General features: G+C 35.0%; 1 protein-coding gene across 10 annotated transcripts in view; it reads left to right on the top strand.

Annotated features, from left to right (window-relative positions):
• SERTAD2 (SERTA domain containing 2) overlaps positions 1 to 24,581 on the top strand; it is a 239,777-nt gene that overhangs the window by 204,730 nt on the left and 10,466 nt on the right. The window contains exon 1 of one of the 10 annotated variants that reach the window (XM_003758230.4): positions 121 to 559. The exons of the other annotated variants lie outside the window; for them this stretch is intronic. The gene's annotated coding sequence lies outside the window, so the exon portion shown is untranslated. Of the gene's footprint in view, positions 1 to 120; positions 560 to 24,581 lie in introns of those variants that run through there. 10 annotated transcript variants of the gene reach the window in all.

The raw sequence follows: 24,581 nt of genomic DNA, 5'->3' as shown, positions 1-24,581 counted from the left end.
GGGGGGTGAAGGGAGTTAGGGTGGAAGGAGGAGGAAGAAAAAGAAGGGAAGAGTGGAAAGAGGAGAAGGAAGAGGAGGACGAGGAGAAGGAGGAAGAAGGGAAAGAGGAGGAGGACAACGACGAAGAGGAGGAGGAGGAGGAGGAGGAGGAGAAAGAGGAGGAGGAGGGCGGAACAGAGAGCAGGACTGGGCGGAGCATTTACGTGAGCCAGAGGGCAAGGAGCTTGCGAGAGGCTGCACGTCACTCTTGCATGGCAAGTGGTGGGAGCACGGGCTGCGTTTCAGTCCGGGCTTCCCCCCCTCCCTGCCCCCGCCCTTCTCTCTTTCCTTCTCCGACACAGCCTCATCACCCCTCCTCCCTCTGTAGAATGCTTCTGGCTCACTGGCGGAGGACCGCAGAGCCTTAGCTCTCCGTCTCCCCCTCCTTTCCTGACGCCACCCTTGGGTCCCCGGAGCTGAGGGGCGCTGTATGGAGGTGGTGTAGCCTTAGGAGTGGGCGGAACCCCCGCGTCCTCCCCACCCTTCCTGATGCTGTAGTCCTCAGGTGGGGCTGCATGTGGTAAGTTCATCTGGACCTGGGGTCCGTGTCCCTGTGAATGTGAGTGGTGCAGGGAGCGAGCGACCCAGTGCGGGCTGCCCAGCCGCGGAAGCTGTAGGCACTGGGACCTGGAGGGAGCGAGGAGCGGGAGTGTGCGCGGGGAGGGAGGAGAAGGGTGAGGGCGCTGGCAGAGAAAAGAAGGGGGGCTATTCGTACGAGAAAAGCTCGAGTCCTGAGCAGGTAGGAGGAACACCTCGCCTAGTCTCTCTCTGTTCCCTTAGACTTAAAGAGCCCAGAGGCCAGGGGACAGACCTAAGCGCCGGGAAGGTTGGGCCGGGGTGGAGGGCGGGGGAGGGTAAGGAACAGACAGACAGACTTGAAGTGGGATCCGCAAAGGGTCGAAACCCCAGCTCCGAGCTGTGGGGCAAAGAGCATGGACCTGGCCTCCTTTAGAGAGGATGTGCTGGGGTTGTTTTATGAATGTGTGGTACTTTTTTTTAGAGGACGGTTCCTCAGCTTCAGGGAGGCTGCCCATTTTCTAGTTTCCATAGTCTAGTTTGCATTTAAGTTATGTGTTGGATTGCGAGGTGCAATTGAACCTCTCTTTTCTTTCCTCTTATCACCGTGGACATATATACATACAGATATATATACAGACATATGTGTATATAGATGCCATGCTCAAAGTTCTAAGTATATTGGTGATGTAATGTTAGGCGAATTAGTCTTTTTTTTTTTTTTTAAATGTGTACACCTGTTGTTTTAAACGTCACTTTGTAGTTGAATATTAGGAACCCAGACTTTATCATCATGTTGCCTTCCCTTATCTAAATAGGAATAAAGAATTGCTGGTACTGATCTTTATATCATTAGAACAGAAGGTAAGTTTAGAGAGCCTTTACACGAAGCAATTACTTATCCAGAGAAAAAATAGTTGGTGGATTTTTATTTGTTCTTTCTTCATTTTTAACCTTTGATATAGTACCTTTAAAAGAGGTATCAACAGTCTAAGAAATGAGCAGATTTTATAACTTTAATTAGAATCAGTTTCACAAAAAGCAGGCTTATATGTTAGAATATTTTCTTTATTCAGGATGGTTTTAGAAGCTGTTCTTACTGATGTTTCAAGAACTGTAAAAGTAAGTTCCTGTATTGAGTTAGGAAGTGAGCAGAAGCTTGAAACATCCTGAGATTCTTCCAGTTTTCAGTAAAGTTGGGGAAATATGCTAATTTTCATTTTCAAGTTGTATTCATAAGGTTTACTTACATATGTATATTTATGTGCATATATCTTTATGGTTATACATTAAAAGCTTAGATAAGTTTTAATACCGAGGTTTGTTAATAAGCAGCTACTAAGTATATAAAAGTAGCGATTTGAGGAGTAGTCACTATATAAGCGAGCATGAGAACCTCAACAGTCTGGGAAAATGACAAGTGTCATTGTCCACTTGACAATACCGACAGTACCTTCCACCATACATGCCCATGTACTTTTGGTACACTTAATTTAGAGTAGTGATCACAAGGCAACTGCTTGTGAGCTAAGGATACACATCTCTTTTTCTACCATTCTTTTATTACCATTCTTTTCTTGGTCTATAAATGTTTGTTTTCTTTTGATCGTACAAGAGTTGGCTTATATAAATATAAGTGCTGCTAATGCAGATAATAATGCACACTTTTGAAAGAAAGACCTCAAATCCTAGGTCAAATGAGGAAAAGTTACAGACTCGGATCTTTGTATTATCAGTTCCCTAATACAGAAAGCTAACTACAAATGTAATAAGATTTATCTTCCACTTTATTGTTTGGGGTTTCTTGTTATGAAATTTATGTTTCTCATCAGTTCAAACTGTTGAAAGTAATTTTACCCTTTTAAAACCACACTCCATAACAGAAATATACATATTATACTGTATTACAAGCCTTTAAAATTTCTTTTCTCTTTCATTTGAAGATAGTTTTATGTTGTTTTTGTTTTTGTGGGGAATACAAACCAATTAACTATTCCTAAGTTTATTAGAATTGGTAAGGGGATTAGCAGATTCTGTGCCTGTCAGGTATATAGTAGGTATCCTAGGGAACAAGTTATATTTGCCATATACTCTTCATAATAGCTGTTTTGGATAACTTTCTTTAAAGAATTAAGAAAAATATAATTATATTTAATGACCTTTTGATTTTCATTGATGAATTTACTCATTTAAGTTTATTTAACTTGGAATACATGTTATTCAGTAATCTTATATTGAATCAAAAACTAATGGACTATATTTTGATATTCTTGAATTTGAGGGCAAGGAAAAAAGGGAAGAATGGTAATTTATGCACCTGCTCTTTTGAAATTACTTACTGCTTCAGGAATAGAAAAATGAATTTAGGGAGATTGGACAACAGAACCTAAACATTCAATTTATGTCTTAAGATATTTTTGACAATAAATGTCCACATAAATTAGAATAAAATTTAAAACTAGTTCAGATTCACCATCCATCTAAATGCTCGATACTTTAAATTAAGCTAAATCAGCTCACGAGACTGTTAATAACTTTTGTTTCTTTTCCTTTTTTTTTGTAGTTTGCTGTGATTTCCTAGAAACACTTCTAAAAATACTAAAACTTTGTTTTCACTTTCATTTGCACAAAAATGTCAGTCATTTAAAATACATTATACTTATAAAAATATGTGCATCCACTTGGTAGTATATGCTACTTTTTAATTCATTTTTCAAATTTATTTAAATCCTTTTGCTGAAGAAATTTTACATATGGTGATTCATCTTGTGGCCATGATACAGAAGGAGACAGCTCCAATTGCAATAGTTTCTTGGCAAAAAAAAAAAAAAAAAGAAGAAGAAGAAGAAAGAAAGGAAAGCAGTCTCTGATTACTGAGTCCAAAGATCATGAAGTATGCTGAAAGCAAAAAGAGGGCAAGGTCCAGTTTAAATGGAAACAGCATAGCAATAGGGACAGACTCCAACATAGCAGTAGGAGCAGAATCCAGCATAGCAGGACCTCCCACTAATTAGCACTAACCATAGGAAGTAGAAGCTGAAGGTTCAAAATAAGGCAGTAAGTTAGTGACACATATTCCAATCACATGTGCTCTATCCACAGTTTATCATTATTCTCTTTAAAATAACTGGGTCTTTCTGAAATCATAACTACTGCTGCTAACAAATGAAAATGACTTCTAAAAAGATTTCACTCTTGCGGATATTTTAGTTTAAATCAAAGAGACATAATCTGTTAACTAAAGTTGGTTTCATCTGATCAGTAAGATGGGTGTGGGGAGAAACTAGTCAATGCAATTTGATTTAAAAAGCCAAATTCTGCCTTCAGATGCAGGCGATGAGAATTACTTATGTATCTAAAGGCAGAGTTGGGCCCTGTGGCATCACATCATCCATTGTGTAGAGCAGTGTCTTTCTCCATTAGCGCTGCTTTGCAGTTCATTCTTTGTATGATTCTATGAATGGCATATGTCAGGCCAGTAAGACTACATTCATATTCTGTGTAATAAATAGATGCCTTTTTTTCCCCTTAAAAATCATGAGATGAACAAAAACATGTTTGCTTCTATAAAATAAATATTGAAAAGAAGCAGATTATTTAGAAAAATTTTAACTAACCAACCTGAATACAGAATTTTTATTGAATATAGAAGGAAAAGTAATTTAAATGTACAGAAAGATTTTGTTATTTTGCTGTTGGTAATTTCATTTATTTACCGTTTTTGTGATCCTAAAATTGAAAGGGACCTTAGAGAAATCAGCTAGATCAATTAGTTTTATTTATACCCTCTTGTGCCTAATATAAATGGAACTTAAGTACAAGTAAAGGATTTAATTTTCTCAATTATAATACCTGTCAGGAATATCTGTAGCAAATGTAGCGTTTTAGTTTAATATGCTGCAAAAATCTAGCACAAAATAAATTGTGCAGTATATTCAGTCTACTAAGAATCTTCAGTCAAAAATGTGACAAACAACTGTTGTTTTCTAACCTCTTAGATTTCCAGTATTAGTTTTCTTAAAACTCTTATTTTACTCATAGAGACAGTAATAAAATTTGTTGAGCAAACTGGGCTAAAGAAACCCCCAGGATTGAAGGTAAACTTTGAGGATACATTGGAGTAGGAGGTGGAAGGAGTGAGGAGGGCATATTTAAAGTAGACATATAACTACTACAGCAGGTCTAACTAGTTTGAAGTGCCCAAAGGCAGCTTTGTCGTTACTAACTGTAGGTGGCAGCGAACTGAAATTCTTAAAACTTAATTCATGTGTATGTTATTATCTTCTTTCTCCATAAATTCTTATAATTTCATAATTAATATTTCTAGTATTTCTCTTCCATTTTCCTAGAAAACATCTTTGAAGTTGCATTTTTAAAAATCCTAGTATATTTTTATGTTTTAATTTTCACTATGATGAATTGAAGAATTCAGGTTCTGTTAGAAGGACAAAAAAGTTAAAGATTAAAACTACATGACTGTGTTGTGTAAGAGTAAAATATACTATCTGACTATTCTATAGTTAAAAATGCCTAATAGTAACATAATGTCACTTGCTGCAAATCAACCTTTAGCCTCATGCCTTCCTCCTCTTTCAGGCCAGCTGCTTATCATTCTACTCCATGCAGCAGTTACTAAAGCTTTGAGCAGTCTTCCTTTAGTACCCCACCCATATATTTGAAAATATTGCCTGAGTTAACTCTTTTGGGGGAATCTAAAAGTCCTAAAGATCATCCCTGTTTACAAGCAAGTTTGCATAATTTTATAACTACATTAATGAATTGACTAGATGCCAATCCTGTTTTGAACCAGGTAATCTTTAGTTAAGTTTTTCCCTTGTTTTATGAGATGTGATAGAATTTGTTCTGTTTGTCAGATGTGGAGTGATAGAAAAGGAGAAATTTGGTGAATATTCACATAAAGTTGATATGGTGTAAGAAGTAGTTGAATAGAATATAATTTTAAGCCAAAGATGAAACATAATTTCTTTTTGTCTTGATTTTGGTTCCATTTTGTCATTATCTTTAGACTATGATTTTTTTCTTCTTATCATGGTCTAGGAAAAGCCATTTTGAATAGTGATAGTTGCAACCAACCATCTACATTATAGTAAATGTTTTTAAATGTTAAAGTATGTACAACCAACCATCTACATTATAGTAAATGTTTTTAAATGTTAAAGTATGTACCATACAGAATAATTGACTTATTCCAGAAGCAAACTTCTTCCTAGAGATAACATAGCAAGACTAAAGTATCACAGTATCTGGTAACTTGAAACAGAGCTTCATCTTGAGGTTAATAGAGCCTAAATTATTATTTAAATATTAGTTACTTTACATTTAGTGTGTTCAACTCTCTTTTTCTTTGGCTATTAGGATTATACTTGATTATATTATTTTTCTTCTTAGTTATAGCCTAACTGGTATTAAACATTCAGAATATCACAGGTACTATTATCAGTATTCAACATGCTACTTCAAGAAGAATGATATCATGCTTGAAATGGAAGTATAATTACTGAAAAGCAAATATTTGCTTTGTATAATGTCATATCTTGCCCCAAATTTTCAGATTATATCCTTGATTCATTTATATACTTTGTTTCTAATATAAAGTTGAAGATCTGCTTAGCAAAATGTTATCATTTTTACATAAAGGGGCAATTAAATAAGCTCAGCACTTATTTTTATTTGGCTAGAATGATTTTTTTTTTTTTTACTTCCACTGGAAGTGTGACTATTTGTAAGTTTAGAATAGTACTTCCCCCTTTTGAGCATCTTAAAATATTTTTTTTTGTAATCTCAAGTTATATTATTCAGACTACACATACTTTTTCTCTTCAGCATTTCAGAATCAGAATGTATAATAAAATTCTTAGTTCTGCTTACCAAAATCACATTTGTCTAGTCTCGTCTACCTTTTCACTAGTAACTGAAAATAAAAAGGAAATACAACATGTATTTATGAGAATTATTTTGTATCTTATCTCTGTACAGTAACACAGTATTCAGAATTTGAAAGCAAGAACTCTTCAAAACTAATCAGAAGCACCTAAAACAATTTTAAAATCTTTCATGGATGTACTTTTTGCTATTACTTGCTTATTTTCATTACTTTTAGTGACAACAGTTGGATAATAAACAAAACTTAGGGAATAAACCAGACTTCTTTGTTCTAAGATGTCACTTTCATTTTAATAGTAAAATCCCCCCATGAGATTTTATTTGATTTTCATTTATTGTATAATCCTCCCTTAAAAAAAAAAAAAAAAAGCCCATCACATATTTTTCTGCAAAGCTTTTGTGGTTTCTTCCTTAAGTATTTTTTTTTTCCTACAGGCAGTGTTTGTCAAGGGTCTATAACGTGAGGGGAAAAACAAGGGATCTTTGGGGAAAAGATACTATGGAAGAGTTGAAACAAGGATCCCATCCAAGTAATTATTGCTACAGTAGAAAAAAAATTTTCCATTAGAGGCTTTTAAGCTTCTTTGATGTACACATATAACTTTTTGGGAACTATACAGGGTAAAAGGAAAATAGAATCTAAAGATGTTTTAACTTTTAAATCTATTTACTAGATTTCTCAGCAAAGCAATGAAAATAGACTAAAACTGTCTCAAATTGTTTAAAACTGTCACATATTTCAAATAAACAACTTCTAGATGAAAAGTGACTGATATTAATATATTTCCCACAAACTTTGTTATATGTATAGTATCATGTACCTCAGTTTATAATTTTACTAAAGCAGCGGATGTTATGCACAGTACATATGTCACTATCACTTTAAGGTTAACTGTATCAGAGTTTACAATTAAACTACCCCTTCCCATCACCCTTTCTTCTAGTGTTTTTCATGGTAGTAATGTCTGAGGAAAGTATTCCTTGTTCTGCTTGGTGGTGGTTTACTAAAAGATTATTTAAGGCTTAAAAATTTAGGATTAAATTTAGAGAAAATGTTTTGGGGCTGGAAGTCAACTTCAGGATTGTTTCATGTTGATGTCCACACAGCTTGTCACAGGCATTTGTTACTACAGGTCAGTTTCTCTTTTGAGAAATGTTTCTGGGATTTAAACTAGAATTTGAAGCATTGGTATTACTGTTTACTGACAGCATATTTTCTTTTTTGGGAAGATTTGTACATAGCATAATTGATCATTTCTACTTGAAATACTCTCTTCCCTTAGCTCTACTGGTTTAGCTTTGCTGCAATAGAATTTGGGAATAATTTTGAAATGAGAGTGCTTTGGGATGCCTATAACTAAAACTGTTGTGAAGCATCATCACCCTTCTTCAGAGAAGGGAACTCTGCATTGTTCTCCCATCTTCTCTCATGGTTGGCTGTCAAGTGCACTCTAGCAGATTACAGAGAGGCAAACTTACTCAGCATAAGGGTAGCATATGCTTGTTTACATAGAGTAGTGCTTTTTGGTTTTTTTCTTTTCTTCCTTGTATCTGGCTCCTATCACAATGCTTTGTACATCAGTGTCCAAGTAATGATTCAGTGAGTGTGTGGAGAGAAGACCCTACCAAGTAGTGACTTTAATTTTAAGTGATTTTAAATGCATCATCCAGTTTTTAATATACTGGATTTATCTTTACATTTTGGTGTTCAGGTTAAATTGTTACTAGTTCAGAAGCAATAATCCTACTAAGCATCAGTTTAAATGAAGTTGAATAATGGATTTGCTGTTACCTTTAGCCAAAGCCTTTGACACAGGGAAGGGCTGGGGGGGGGGGGGGGGGGGAGGGGGGGGGGGGGGGGGGGGGGGGGGGGGGGGGGGGGGGGGGGGGGGGGGAAGGAGGGGAGAAGGGAGGAGGTTTAGATCTGCAATTTTACTGGTATGAGGAATTCCCAGGTAAGGATGCTCCACCCACCAAACAAGTTAATACCTTCTCTGTAATTGATAAGCCTGAAAAGTGATAAACTAGATCACCAAGAAATGAAAATGGCTTGTCTGGTGTGCCATAGTTAATCTGTTTCAGACATAGGACTCGTACTCATGTTGTTCTAGTTTTAGGATCAGCTTTCCTTCTTTAGGTAAATACATGAATTCTTAATGTTTCCATCATTATGGAAGATAGACAAGTGACTGACATTGCTGTCTTGGGGATGGCAAAATGAGTACCAATCACAAGGAATCTTTGAAATCATCTAATGCAGTACACTCATTTTACAGATGAAGAAATAAAGGAAGGAAATGTTCAGCACGCTGCCTGAAGGTCTTATAGAGTAGTCTGGTGTAGGGCTGGAATGAGACCTGATTTCTAGGCCATTGCTCTTTTCACTAGACCATACAACTTCCCAAAGAACCTGATTTAGCCAAAACTCCATAAGAATCAAAATTGGAAGGCAAAATGCCTATCTATTTCCTGATGCATTCCTCTAGGTTGAAACTCATCCTAATAGAGGAATAAATAAAATTTCTGCTACAGTTACTTAGTAATAGAATGTAAACTCTTTTTTTTCTTAATTATTTAATAAGGTATTAAATTATTCTAAGTGTTTATTACAACACCTTCTAACAACACCTTCTAACACTGACACTATTTGGCTTATTGGCTTATTTGGCAAAACTGCAGTTTTTTCAAAATCTTTTTTCCAAAGAAAAGTTATATTTGACAAACTAACAATGCATTAGGTGCTGTTTTTAATTTAATAGAAGCATATGCTTCCTCTAAAGACTGCAACCAGGAAGAGTTTTTAAGTGTGGATTTGAAGAAACAAAACAGCAGAACTTCCAAATGTTGAAAACGGTAGTGTCTTGCTTTTAGTTTATTTAAAAGCTGTCTGATGTGTTTTCAGTTATTTGCAGGTTTAAGAAATTGTAAAGAAAATGGTATGAGTTGTTCTTACGGATTTCAGTTGAAATACGGTATCTGATCATTAATAAACAGCTTGCTTTGCCCTCCGGGCCTCAAATAGTACAGTATGCAACAAGGGAGTGCAGGCAAGGCACGAAGATGGAAACAGTAGTATCGGATTACAGTTTCAAAATATCGCTGGAACACGTTAGCTGGCTTTACTCTATTGACTGGCTTTATAATTACATTGCTGATTTGTTAGGGACGGCTCTGCCTTACTTTCCAATTAACATGGCTGTTACTGCAGGGACTTTAGAAATACTGGATGCATTTTCATTACAAAGGTTGGGGGGTGGGGGGGGAGGAATGCTACACTGATCTCTGGTGGAATTAGGTGTTCCACTAATGAAGATTTTGAATCTTCTTTCTCTGGCTCTTCCGAAGATCTTTACCAGATCCTTACTATATACCTTCTTAATAAGGAAGGGGAGGAGGGAGAGGAGGGGAGTGAGAAGATCCCTACCCAAAGATCCTAGTCCATGTTTTTTAGCACTTAATTTTTGCCAAAGTCAGTGGTGTTTGAGCTATCACTACTGTAAGCTATGCAAATACTCCTTTTCACCTTAGCCTACTCTGGAGGCTCACTTAAATATCCTCACCCAGGAACTTTGCAAAAACAGTCACAGCTTTGGAGCCAACTGCAGCACACCCTATCTGTTTGTGCATGACTGTGCTAAAAGCCATATGTACTTTTATTAGCTTCTCTCTGTGACCCTGCCATCCTTACCCACTACAACCTTTCTAGAGCATTGTTTTTAATTCTGTGTTGTGCTTCTTAGGAAAAAAAAAAAAACCCCACACTATTTGTTTCTTTGGCTAATTAAGCTTTAAAAGGCTTCTTTTAACTGTTTAGAATGAATTTGTCCAAATCCAAATTTCCCCCAGTTAAAATAAGATAATTCTTTTCCTTTCAAGAGCAGTTGTAACAACAGATCTGAAAGAAGACCCAAGGTTTTCACATAAAGAGAATTATTTCTTTTGGTGTTTCCTTCCCTTTCTTTAAAAGGGGTAGCAGGTGAAAAAGTGTCTTTTTGTCAAAGACAGAGGGTTTCCAGCTGAACTATCTCATATACCATGACCATTTTTTGAGAATGAGAATCACCTTCTGTGTTAACAGTGCAAAACAATTCATGACACTAACTCCCTCAGGTTTGAGTCAGCCTTTTTATACTGGGGAGATTTATTATTGTTTGCCCTTCATTAGAAGAATTTGGTGGTGCTTAATTAGTTTTTTTTTTTGGGGGGGGGGGAATTATTTTTTCATGCAGAGGCAGTTCAATATATACCCTCTCCCCTCAAAAAGAAACAGAGAAAGAAAGTGAAAGAATTCATGTTTCTTTATTCCGTGGGTTGAAATCTGTGTATAAATATATGTTCTGTGGTTTTAGCTGCACAGGATGTCAGTGAGGAAGTAGCCACTGCCAACCTTGCTTGAAGACACACTTCACACAATAGCTAGACCCTCCTACTTTTTCGTTCCTTTCAAACCGTGAATCCAACTGGACAAATCGCTACATATGAATTGTTGAAGTTCATATAAATTATTTTTAATTTATCTTCTCTCCCTACCCTATTTCTAATAGTGCTCTTAGGAGAACATAACTGTTGGTTTTATGTGCAGAACTTATACTCTCCTGCACTGTTCAGCCCAGTTATATCATAACTGAAGAGTCTGGAACTATGGTTTCTTTCTTTTAAAAAATAATTTTTATTGATATCCTTTATTATATAACTTTAATTTCCAAATTTATCTTTCCTTTCCACTTCTCAAAGATTCTTCCCTTCTAACAGAGAATTAAAGGGGAAGAAAAGACAAGAGCTTAGTAACATTAATTAATGTAAAATCCAAATCTTACAGTATATGCAGTATTATACATAGTCTCTCACCTCTGGAAAGAAAAAGAAGAAATGTTCATTTTTCTTTGTGCAATTATAAGTTTGGACATTATAATTGCACAAGGCATTTTTATTCCTTCCATTCATACTGTTTTCATTCTGTATATTGTTTCCTCAGTTCTGTTTACTTTACTTTGTCTAACAGCTCATATAAGTCCTCCTCTTCTGAATTCTTCAGATTCATCATTTTGTGATACAGTACTATTACATTAAGGTAGGTAGGTGGTACAATGGAGAACAACCAGCCTGGAATTAGGAAGATTTGAGTTCAAATCTAGCCTCAGACACTTAATTGTTTTGTGATCCTGGACAAGTCACTTAATCCTGTTTGCCTCAGTTTCCTCATCTGTAAAATGAGCAGGAGAAGGAAATGACAAACTACCACAGTATCTTTGCCCAGAAAACCTCAAAGGGGGAAGGAAGAATTAGACAAGACTGAAACAACTGAACAACAAAATACATTATATTTAAGTACAATAATTTGTTTAACCATTTCTGAATCGTTGTTTCTAGGTCTTTGATACTACAAGAAATACTGCTATAAATGATATATGATAAAATCATGAGAAGTGCAGACCAATTACATATATTTAGATATGTGTGTATGTATATATATATATATATATATATATATATATATATATACATGTATATGTATAAAATATACAAAATGAAATTTCTTCTATCTTTGACTTCCTTGGGGATTTCCAATCAATTCAATTTCTGAATCAGGGTATGGACATCTTAATCACTTTCCTAGCATAATTCTGCTTTCCACAAAGATTTTTCAAAGGTAAAAAGATTCACACTTCCACCAACAGGCCTGACTTTCCTTTGGCCTGTAATTCCTTAAAGCCCTCTTTAAAAATGATAAACATTTTCTATTGACTATTTTTTTTTTTTATTTTAGTCTTCATTTTGTAGGTATAGAGAACTCCTGGAGTGGAAAGCCCCATACTATTGATGCAAATCAGTATCTTTTCTGAAATATGTAAATTTAAGAGTGTTCCCTAGGGCACTGAGAGGTTAATTTTTTCAATAGCCTATTTATTTACAAAATCTTCCATATCTTTATGTAAGCTGTCTAGAAAAACAGCTTTGGCTCCTCTTTCTGACCCCTAAATGCTGGTGTTCTCATAGTTCTAGCTTTAGCCCTTTCATTCTCTTTATTGCCTGGAAAACTCATTTATTCCTGTAGTTTCATTTTCTCTCTTTATATAGATTATTTACAAATCTATACCTCTTGTCTTGACCTTTCTCTCTAGCTTTAGACTTGCATCTCCTAACTACACAGAGGATATTTCTACCTGAATTACAGAATCATATATTTTGAACTGTAAGTGGTCCCAGAGGCTCTATAGATCGATCCCTTATTTTACAGATGAACAAACTAATGCTCAGAGAGTTTGTGACTTGCTCATAATAACACAGCTAGATAGGATTTGAACCCAAGCTTTCTGGATTTGAAACCATTTGAACCATTTTGCCATGCTTCCTCTCCTTGGAAATATACTACCGGTACTTTAGATTTATCATGTCCAAAGCCAAATTATACTCCTTCTAAAGCTGTTCCATTTTCTGACTTCTTTCTCTTTACAGGTGGCACCACCAATTACTTGTGCTTAATAACTTCTCTTTAATCTCCCACAACTAATTATTTGATAAATCCTGTCAATTCTGCCTTTGATATATCTGTTTCTAACTTCTCACTAGGCCTACTGACACAAAACAAGTGCAGGTCTCCCTGAGTGATTATTCTTATATTATATATATATGTATAGGCTATATAAATAGGCTCTTCTGTATTCTGTATTATATATATATATAATATCTTCCAATTCATCCTTCCCATTGCTAGATTAATCTTATGCTCAGTTCTGATTATGCCATTCCTCTGCTCAGAACTGGGTACAGTCAACTGAATGTAAACTGGTCTGGTATTTAAGATCCTCCACAATCTATTGTCCCTCCCACAAATGCTGTTCTCTTACAAAACTGGACTACTTGATTTCAGAGGCATCTTAGTTCTGTGGAAAGTGTGCTGAATGTGGTGTCATGGGATTTGAGTTAAAATTCTGGAGCTGCTACTTACTGCCTGTATTACCTTAAGCAAATTACTTAAACTCTCTGGGCCTCAGTTTTCTTATTTGTAAAACCCAAAGGATTGGGCTAGTCAATCAATAGTATTTATTAAGCAGTCATTAGGTGCCTGGTACTGTGCCAAGTGCTGGTGACACAAACTAAAGCAAAACTATCGAGAGAGCTTCTACCTTAATGGGCCGACATACTAATAGGAGAGTAAAGACTAGAAAACCTCATGTATCTGAATCTGTATAACTTCTTTAGTTTCCTCATCTCTAAATCTGTGATGTATCTCATTTATCCTGTGTCCTATGTCTAGAGTACCCTTCTCTTCTCACCCCTGATCTCTGCCTGCTGGAATCCTTTCTTTCCATTAAAGCCCAGATTAAATGACATCAAAGAGCCTCTTGGCCCTCCACTAAATTAGTCATCTTCACAACTACCACCACCACCACCAGCTTCACTACCTCCACTTCTGCCTCTACACACCCAGGGACTTGGAAAGACACTTGGTTTGTGCTTCTCATGAATCTATTATATATCATTTTGTATTATAATTATGTATATTGTGTTTTCCCTAGTAAATTATGACCTCCATGGAGGCAGGAATCATTACTTTTTAAATATTTGTTATCTCTTCCAGAACCTAGCATGGTAAGTGTTCATTAGTATTTAATGAACATTAAAGTCATAGTTTTTCACTTGTTCAATTACCTGAAATGAGATTAGACAAAACTCTTGAAAATACATTCAAGCAAATCAAACTTTGTTCTTAAGGTGTTAAGAAGGTTATTTAATGAATCTCTCCTGATTTTCATTTCTTTGATATCAAAAATGGTGCCACTTCACATGTTTTCACTTAGATTCATATACAAGGAATCCCAAAATTCATGTTAGATTGTGTTCCTAGGTATTATGAGACAATTGCTTGGAATTCAGAAGGTTATTTATCTGTAGTAACAATGTCATAAGTCAGAGGTCAGCAAATCTGACCTTCTACTTGTTTTTATACATCTGTTGAGCTAAGAAAAGTTTTTAACAATAAAGCTTTTTTTTAAAGATGTAAAAAGTCATTCTTTACTTACTTGCTACTTGACTGGATTCTCGGCTATCATTTGCTCACCCCTGTTTAAATCATATTTTTCCTAGGCCATCTCACCAATGCCTGTCAAACATATAACTTACCAGAAGTATAGTAAAATAACAATAATACATTTACATACCTCTTAAATTTTTTCAGAAAATTGACATTCTCCTCTGAGATAAGTAACGAAGGTGTTAGTATCATCATTTTAGAAATGAAATCTAGTGACTCTCCCATAGTTATAGTTTAGTGACACAGCTTACTTTGTACAGAGTCTAAATCTAGCATTATGGTTCCATTATATCTTCCAATACATCCTTCCCATTGCTAGATTAATCTTATGCTCAGTTCTGATTGGAAAGGAGTAAGAAGGCCCTTTCCTATTCCCATCTTCCCCTCCCCCCCCCCCCAACTTAAAAATCATTGTGGGAAAAACAAAGTTATGCAGAGATGCTAAAGGTGAATATTGAATAAATTGAATAAGACAACTACTAATGAAGTCAGTGTTAATTCGTTTTCAGGGGAAATCTACACAGGCTATCCTGGCACAGTTTAATACAAAATTTAGAACAAAAATTATGGGGTTTTAGTAAGGAAGAATATCCTCCTTTCCTTCCTTCTCATATCTTACCATCCTGGACCATTAGAGATAAGCAGGATGGTGAAGTGGAACTGGGCATCAGCTTATACATCCAGGGAGACGGGGAAAGAGGGAAATGTAATACCTGAAAGAAAAGGTTCTATAGCCATCAAGTGCTCTAGAGAGAAGTACAGTAAAAAGAGTAGTAAATTAACTTTGAGCCAGGAGACATGAATTCTCCTACTGGCTCTGCCACCACTTGTGTAAAATTGGTGTGAACTTGAACAAATTTTTAATTTCTCTGGACTTCAGTTTCTTCATTTTTAAGAAGGGACTTGTGTAGAAGTTGCTAAAACTATCAAGTGGAGAAAGGAGGTATGTAGCACCACAACTGACACCTGTATTATTGGAAAATGAATGAGTATGAAATCTAGACACCATAGAGAAGAGAGAAGCAAAACTATCTGGTTACGGTAAAGAAGCAAAACTCCTGATAAAGAAGAGTTAGAGTGTTTAATTAATATGGCTCCCTGCAAACCATATAGAGCAAGAAATTTATATTGTAGAAATCCTCTAGGATTTGCTTTTTTTTTTTTTTAAGTTTGAAAATCTAAGAGGCACAAAAGATTCAATTTGAGGATTGATTGGGAAGATGATTTATGGTTCCTGTGGAAAATTGTCAACAGACATATTTCAAAAATTGTGATATGTTGGGTCACCTATGTGCCATCCATTTAATAATGAGAGGTATTATGAGTGAGACAGTAAAGGTCATTTTCCTTATGATTGGAGGAAAAACTCATCAAGATCACAATATCTCCTTCAAGGTCCAGAAGATGGAAATGTTCTTGCTTGAAGAATAGGGACCATGGCAAGTTAATTTCCATGCCCCTTGGAAGCCAAGATCTCCATCTCTAAATAGATTTAGATCTGTCTTCTTTGATTTCTTTGATTCAGTCTAAAGTATTTCTAATCATCTTATTTAAGATTCCAGATCTCCCTCAGGTCCAAGAAGCAACCAACCATAGTCAGGGTCATCATCTACAAAGAGAAAGCCACTCAGCTTCTAAAAGGCCTCATAAGAGTGAAATCTTAGAACAATGGCTGAAATTAAAAACTTAACCTTTTAGGAAGAAAATCATTTTGTTTACATTGGTACAAGGGATTTTATGATGTCTCTTCAGTGTCAAATTTAATCTAGAACAGAGGTGTCAAATGGGGATCTCAAAATACTGCAGGAGCCATATTAAAATATAATTGGGAAATAGTTAATAAAATAAATAACAAAACAATAGAACATAGATAATGTTAAAATGTGGTTTTCTAAGTTGATATGATACAGCAGGGATCCTTATGAACATTTAGTGGCCCCTTTGTCTATTTGAATGTTTGACACCATTGTATCAGAACAGTATTTGCTCCAATAATCAATAATGGTGCCATTTTAGTTACCATGAAGAGGCCTATGCAAAATGCTATTTCAGCCAAGGACTTACAGAAATATTGTGAATTATTACATGCTACTTTACATCTTTCTTCTGTTTTTGTCATGTTTAATTCTGTAATGTGTACCTCTTATGTTTCTCTACTAGCCCATACTCTCCATGAAAGCAAGGAACACATTTTATCTAAATTGTAACTTTCCTAGGCCCTATCACTCATAATAGGAACTTAATAAATGTTTACTAAATTTAATTTAATTTCTAGGGCCTTTCAAATCATGATACCTAGGTGTTCCACTTATATCTGACTTTTATTTTGTTCAGTCTATTGTATTTAATTCACTTTCTCTTATATGAAAGCAGTAAATAAATGTGTTATCCTCCAGCTCTTCCACAATGTTATTTTCTATAATCAGAATATATCTGAATATTTTAAGAACTGTGTAAATTCCTATCCATAGAATAGTATCAATTTTTTAAATTCTGTTAATATCCTGAGATCTTAAAATGTTTAACAATTTTTATTGGCACATTTAAAAATGAAATATGATTCCTTTTAAAAAGGAAGGGGAAGGAATTAAACTGGCTAATATTGTGGTGCCAATTTAGTCAAAATTTACTAGACTTTCAGCTATTGACTCTTTACGTGACCTAGTCTTCATTGGGATGATCTCAATCAGGAATTGCCACTGAGGATCCTTAACTAACTAAACAGACCTGTATTATAAGAATGGTATTGTGAAAGCTTACCCTTTCTTACTAATTGCTCTCCTGTTGGCCTTGTCGTAATTCCTTACCCTTGATTCACTCTTTAATAAATCAAGACTAAGCTGTACCCATTTTGTTTCTAATAAGCTTTATATTTCATTTCTCTGTCAAACATATTTATTTGGGCAATGGTAGAGTGTGTCTTTGTACAAGGTAAATTTTTTAATGAGTTGCATTTAAAACCTTTAGGGGAAAAGATTTATCTTTTACTAGGATTAAAATGGGTTTCCAATCTTGCATTGCAACCCAAATTAAGATTACCAAAGGTCAAGAAAAATAAAAGGTAACTTCCCTACCTGACTTCTTGACCGGGAACAAAGGACAAGTAGCATGAGGGTTTCTCTTTTTGTTATTGTCGGTCAGAGAAGAGAAGTAAAAGCTAGGCCCAAGAGATGACCCTTCCTCCCACTGCTGAATCCTGCTGAGAGTTGTAGTTTTTCTTCTATCGATTGTAACACCCTAGAAATACTACAAGAAACAGTGAATATAGAGAATATGAGAAAGTTTATATAAACTTATGTAAAGTGAACAAGCTAGAACAAGAAAAACAATATATACAATGGTTATAATATAAACAGAAAGTACAATAATATGGGAGGAAAGAACTGAATGATGTAATTGTAATGATCAAATGATCAAACAGAAGAAAAAGCATTTCTTTCTCTTCTTTAAAAATATGAGGTAACATGAGAATGGAACACTGATATCAATGAGAATTTTAAGAAAACTTATAAAATAAACACCTTAGAATATACCTATTATTATCATCATGTAGAACACAACTACTGTCTTTAGGGAGAAGGAGATTACCACCTAGATTACAGTACTGTTTTTGTTCTAAGTCTCAGAATTGAAAGGGATTGTAGTGGTCATCAAGTCCAGCCCATATCTGACCAACAATCCCTTTTATCATATACTCAATATGTGGCTATCCAACTTTTGCATGAAAATATACTTTGAAGGCAAACTTATCTCCCAAGGCATAAGTTTCTGCATCTGAACTAATTATTAGAAAGCTTTCCTTCTGTTGAACAGAAATTTGTCTCGGCAGCTTCCACTCACTGTTCTCAGCTCTGCTTTATTGGACCAACCAGAACAGACCTAATTCCTCATTGGGATAGTCCCTTAGAAACTTGAAGATAACAATTATGTCCCTACTAAGCTTTCTCTTCTCCAGGCTAAATATAATCCGTAGTTCTTTCAAGTTATCCTGTGTGGTAGGATCTTGAAATTCTTAATTGGTTTTGTTTCTTCCTTCTGACATGTTTTAACTTATTAATGTTTTTAATGCATTTCATCCATAGTTGTGCAGTTAGTCCTCAATTTTTGCATGGGTCTAATGTTTCTTGAAAATGGTATAAAAATAAAAAGTTCATGCATTGCACATATGGGAAATAAGGGGCTAGGTTTCTGCTTACTAGAAACTAATAGTAATCATAAAATAACCCATAAAATGTAATATACAAAATAAGATTGGTAACATGTGAAACAAAAATTTTTTCTCGCTAGTTGTTCTCGAGCATTCTGTGACCTGTGCTGACATACTAGAAAAATTTGCATCAGACAATATTCACTTTTCATAACACATGAAATTTGCAGTATTGTAAACACTGTACATCAAATAAAATTCATAAAACTAAACATCCTTTAACCTAAATCGTATCTTCCACTGTGTAGAATGGCTATGTGAGGGCATTGTACTGTATACTACTGATGTAATTCTCTCTGCTCTCTGAAAACCAAGGAAGAGGTTGCTGAGACTTGAATTGCTGTTGTCAGAAGAGTCTGAGACTGGTGAGATGTCAGCATCACCTTAGAGCAGGGAATAATTGCAACACAAAACTTGAATTTTAAAGGCAAACAATGAAGACATGCAATGAATGTACAGAGTTTTTTAGGCTACAAGCACAGAATAAGAGCAGTGAAGCACCTAGTAGAATACTGATCTTTCCACAAATTTGTTTGCATTGTGTCTCTCATTTTTATTATTGCACATACTATGAATATGTGCAACTGCTAATGGAAAGTGAAAATGAGGTTACTGATAAAATGATGCAGGTGTTTGAAATTGAAAAAGTTAAGTACGTGAGTGTTGGGGATTGATTGTACTTTTTTTATTCTTCATACATAATACCTTCAAAATAATAGTTATAGCTGGGTTTAATCTTCAAAATAAATATGATCTCTTTTACTTATGTTGGAAAGTTATACTTGTTGGTATCCATTTTAAGGTAACGTTTGGGAAATGATTTGGAGTAACTGGACCTATACAATTAGTTTATGCTTTGGATAACTCTATAAAGCTGAGTTTTCTACTCTGAAATTGAGAGAGAGAGAGAGAGAGAGAGAGAGAGAGAGAGAGAGAGAGAGAGAGAGAGAGAAGTGAATCAGACCAATGATTTCATGATAGGTAAGGAACTAATTCTCCCAATGCAGACAGACACCTTAAAATCTAGGAGAGTTATTGACTGGGTCCCTGAGAGATCAGTGGAGAAACTTCAACCCTGGTGTTTTAAACTAGTTTTCTAATGGCTATTTCATGTTGCATACACTTTGAGAGTAGGATAATATTGAGAAATATCAATGATAACCAATGTAGGATAGTATTGAGAAATATCAATGATAACCAAATATATTCTGTTGTTTTTATTAGCTTGTTTTTACTTGGGGAACATCTTGAAGAGAGACATTGCTTAAAAAAAAAAAAAAAAAAAAAAAAAAAAAAAAGATGGTTTTGCTAGTATTTTAAATATCGGGTTTTTAAAATTTTTAAATTGGGTTTTTGCAGGGTCAAAGAAAAGCTGGAGGTCTTCAGGGCTGCTCAATAAAAACTACTGGAGGACTTTTGAATGGTGGTTTTCCACATCAGGTTTCCAGTGCTCTAATAGACATATTGCCATTTATTTGTACTTGTCTCATTCAATAAAAATTTCTGACTGAAGGCTTGTGACCATCTTTTGTATGCTTCTTAAATCCTTGCTTGATCATCCTAGCCCATGAACATTTACAAATATTTAGAGAGCTTTACTAAAATAGTGGATGATGTTATTGGGGTAATAATAGTGAATAAGACATGGCCCCTGCCATCATGAATTTTACAGTCCCTTCTTTAAACTCTCATTAGACTTCTTATCTCTGTGGCTCTTAGGATTTGGGAGCTAAAAGAGACTGTAGAAGTCACCTACTCAAATATTTTCAGATAAGAAAGGCAACTAGACACTTAGATATTGCTTCCTATAGTCCTATCTTCACATATATCTTGTCTCCTCAGATAGTTTAGAAAACTCCTTAAGAACAGAGACCTATATTTGGACTTTTCTGACACCCACACCTCATAGCTTTTTCCTTTTGTGTATAGTGCTAAATAAATACTTATTGATTTGAATAAATAGTCTGTAAATACTGTTTAAGGGAGAAAATGAAATAAAATCCTAGTTTCCAACTCTAATCTCTATTTCCAAATTTGTAGTAAAGTTAATTTCTTAGTTTAAAAAAAAAAAAAAAAAAAAAAAGCTAAGTTGGAAAGCATGTTGTTGCCTGTAGAATTTTAGCATTAGGTTCTTCACTGCCTTTCACAGTGCCTGGAAAATTACTTAACAAAGTCTACAATTTTCTAATACTATTTTCTTCTGGGGAGAAGGTGAGAAAATATATTGCATTTCTTGATGATTACATTTATAATTAAGAGGTTGTAAATTGTGTAGACAAGGTTGGGTTTTTTTTATTCCTAATTAAACTATTTCCCTTTTCTCTAAAACTGCAGTTTGGTAATTATAAATCATGACTAATCTTTTGTTAAATTTATGTAAAGAAAAAAATTGGGGGGAGGAAGATTGTTACTTGGCTTCAGGTATGCAACACACATGTCTAAAACTTAGGCTATTTAAACACTAGACAATTCCATATGATCCTTTCTAGTCCCAACCCCCCAGCCCAATTCCAACCCAGCCCTAAAGTCACCCAGAAGAAAGAATTTGAAATATCAAAGGCTAGAGCAGGCGCTCTTAAGCTGGGATTGTGAACTTGTTTTTAAAAATATTTTCATAACTGTATTTCTAATATAATTGGTTTTCTTTGTAATCCTGTGTAATTTATTTTATGCATTGGAAAACATTTTTCTGGGAAAGGGTCCATAGACTTCACCAGTCTGTCGGAGGGGTCCATCACACACAAAAAGATTTAAAAATCCTATAGTAGAGAATTAAATAAGGAACTATGAGGATTGCTGGATTATTAGGCTTGCTTAGATTACAAAGGATGGGAAGGAATGAGGTAAGACAAATTTGTTGAAATTTGGGAATCAAGAAATCTCATAAAATTATCTTGTTAATACTTCATATGTGTTTCAGTTTCCAGGCTTCAAAATCATAAAGCTTGTAAAAGAGGAAAGAGCCTCTTTCTCCTCCTTTTCTGTGCTCCCCTCCCCCTTCACTTCCTCCCTCCTTCCTCTTCTAGTAGAAAGTTCTTCAAAAACTTTGGCTCTGACTCCTGCTTGATTTTTATCCTGTCAGCATTTCTGTTCTCATCTCTGAGGAAAGGGCACGCGCCACTACAAAATATTTATTAAAAAGCAACAAATATTGCATTCTGTTGAGGGGGCTGAGGAAGTCGAGGAAAAACAGACTTCTGTGGAGTAGTGCTAAACCTCTTCAGAGCATTGGTTAGCCCAAACTCCAGGCCCAGAAACTCTTGGAAACTAGCCAGAAAGTTTGGATTCATGCCCACAGGTTCTTCAGATGTATGGCTTTCTTCTTTTTCTTTTTTAAATTGTGTGCTGCTTAAGGAGAAGATCATAAATGCAAAACCCTATGGGGAAATTTAGCCTTTCAAATCTTGTTTTAGATTAAATTTAGGTGCTTGAATCTTCCTTTCACCTCTTAAAATTTTCCCACAAATTATAAAGAGATTTTTATAATAGATTTTTGGGAGATTTTTGGGAGAAGTTATCAGTTGTTAAACTTTATTTTTATTTTTGCTTTGGAAAGAGTTTTAGTAAACTCTTAGGGGATGCCTAAATTGCTGTGTAATTGTTAAGTAAAAAGTAGCTGGGGAGAGAAACCTTTCACTTACTCTCTTCTATGAATGTTTTTGCTAGACTTGGAATTGAAATCACCCACTTGAAGTATTTCTGAGTTTGCTGGAACTAATTTCTGTCTTATTATACTATGTGCTGTTAAGTACTTACAACACTTACTTATTAGAGGTCTTTAGTTACACATTTGATAAATCCCGCCAGATTTAATTGTCCTGAGGATTACTACTGACAGCCTTGGCCACCAATAGTAACAAAAATTAGTTTCTGCAACTCTTAACAGACCCTCTTTCCCCACCCATTCAGCAGTATGGTTATCTCTTAAATCCAAACTATCACCTGCCGACATTAAAATAAGTAAACCTTTATGAATAGTTGTAAATTATGAAATAGTGGTACCTTTTCTTTTTTAATTACAAATTAAGGACTGCCTTATTCAAGTGTTTTTTCCAGCTAAGGAAATTAGATAAATTCTGGAGGATTTGCACAGCAAATGAGAGGAAAATTAATCAAGTTTTATGTATTTTCAAATATTCTTAAATTTGTAAGAGGCATATATATATATTCTAATATATATATTCCAATATATATTGGAATAGACTGATTTATGATTCACTAGAATTCTTCAGACTATCTTGGTCATGTATGAGCTAGATGGCCATTGAAGTTTCTACATCTTTTCAATACTCTTTTAAAATTTTTTTTGTTATAATTCTGATGATGTAATGTTCTCAGATTTGCGGCTTTAAATACTGATTCAAGAGACAGCTAGATAGCCATGGATAGCAGCACCAGTCCTGTATTCAGGAGGACCTCAGTTCAAATTCGACCTCATACACTTAACATTTTCTAGGTATGTGACCCTAGGCTAGTCACTTAATACCTAGCATATAAATAAATAAAATATTGATTCAATCCACATCTAACTGACTTTAAGGCCATTTCTCTAGCTGTAATATGTAACTTAAAATACTCTTGATAATATAGATAAAACAGATTGAAGATGCACAGAGGACAGAGGTTAGACAGTTGGTTCTACTACTAGAAGGCCTGGGTTCCAATACTGTCTCTGATGCTTGCTATATGTGTGAGATTGGACAAGTCACCTATCTTCTTTCATCATCTGTAACATGAAGCTGAAGGAGGCAACTTCTAGGGTTTCTTCTAACTCTAAGTCTTTGATTCGATGACCTTTCTTGGCCTCAATTTCCCTGTCTATAAAATGGAGAACTAGTTAGACTAGCTAGTCTAAAATATACATATATATATATATATATATATATATATATATATATATATAAGAATATCATGTCAAAGAAGTGGACATTTGCATTGGTAAGCAAGAATTGTTATTAAATAACCACAATATTTCCTAAATGCAATCAAGCTGATCTCTTTTTCTTTAACCTTGAGCCCTAGTAATTATCTATTTGTAACATTTGTCCAAGATAAATTTACTTAATGAGCAGTTGCTTTTAGGTGCCTGTCTGGCATTATCATCTGAATAAAACACTTTTCATCCATTTTGTTTTTATCAGTGAATGGTAGATCATGATTTGGCAGACTACAGTTGTTAAGAATGGGTTTAAAATTTTAAGATAGAGTAAAAACTATTCTAAAACGTAAAAACCAGCTGGATTTTGTCCTCTGAGTGTAGTTTGCAAACCCCTGGGTTAGATTAGTATCTTTTCTATTACTGTGGATTCCATGAAGAGTGATATCCACAATATACTCCTGTATTTGCTTGGAATTGATATAATTAGTACAATATCAACTTTATTTATTTGAAATGTTATCATCAATGTTACCTTTTTTTCGCTTGGACCTTACACAGGGAATGTTCCATTGACATCTTGGCAGACACTTTTGCAAATATATATCTGATTAGCCCTGGTTAACACCTTGAATTGTCAGTACTCGTGTTGCCTCTTTTCTAGTTGTTGCTTATGAAATCTTTTATAATTTTGGATGCAATATCTGTAGCTGGAAGAGACCTCAAAAGTTAGAGAGTTCATCCTATTTGAAAAGAGCCTCAGGCTCCCATTTTAGACCAATAAGTGATATATTTTCTGAAAAGTATTGATATAGGAGCAGCTAGATGGCACAGTGGATAGAGCACCAGCCTAGGAGTCAGGAGGACTTGAGTTCAAATGTGGTCTCAGACACTTTTAACACTTACTACTAGCTGTATGACCCAGGACAAGTCACTTAAGTTCAATTGCCTCCCCCCAAAAAACAAACAAACAACAAAAAAACTGTTCATATGAACGTATTCTC

Source organism: Sarcophilus harrisii, chromosome 2 (assembly GCF_902635505.1).
Source record: "Sarcophilus harrisii chromosome 2, mSarHar1.11, whole genome shotgun sequence".
NCBI lineage: Eukaryota > Metazoa > Chordata > Mammalia > Dasyuromorphia > Dasyuridae > Sarcophilus > Sarcophilus harrisii.
This window is presented reverse-complemented; position numbering and strand designations above follow the sequence as displayed.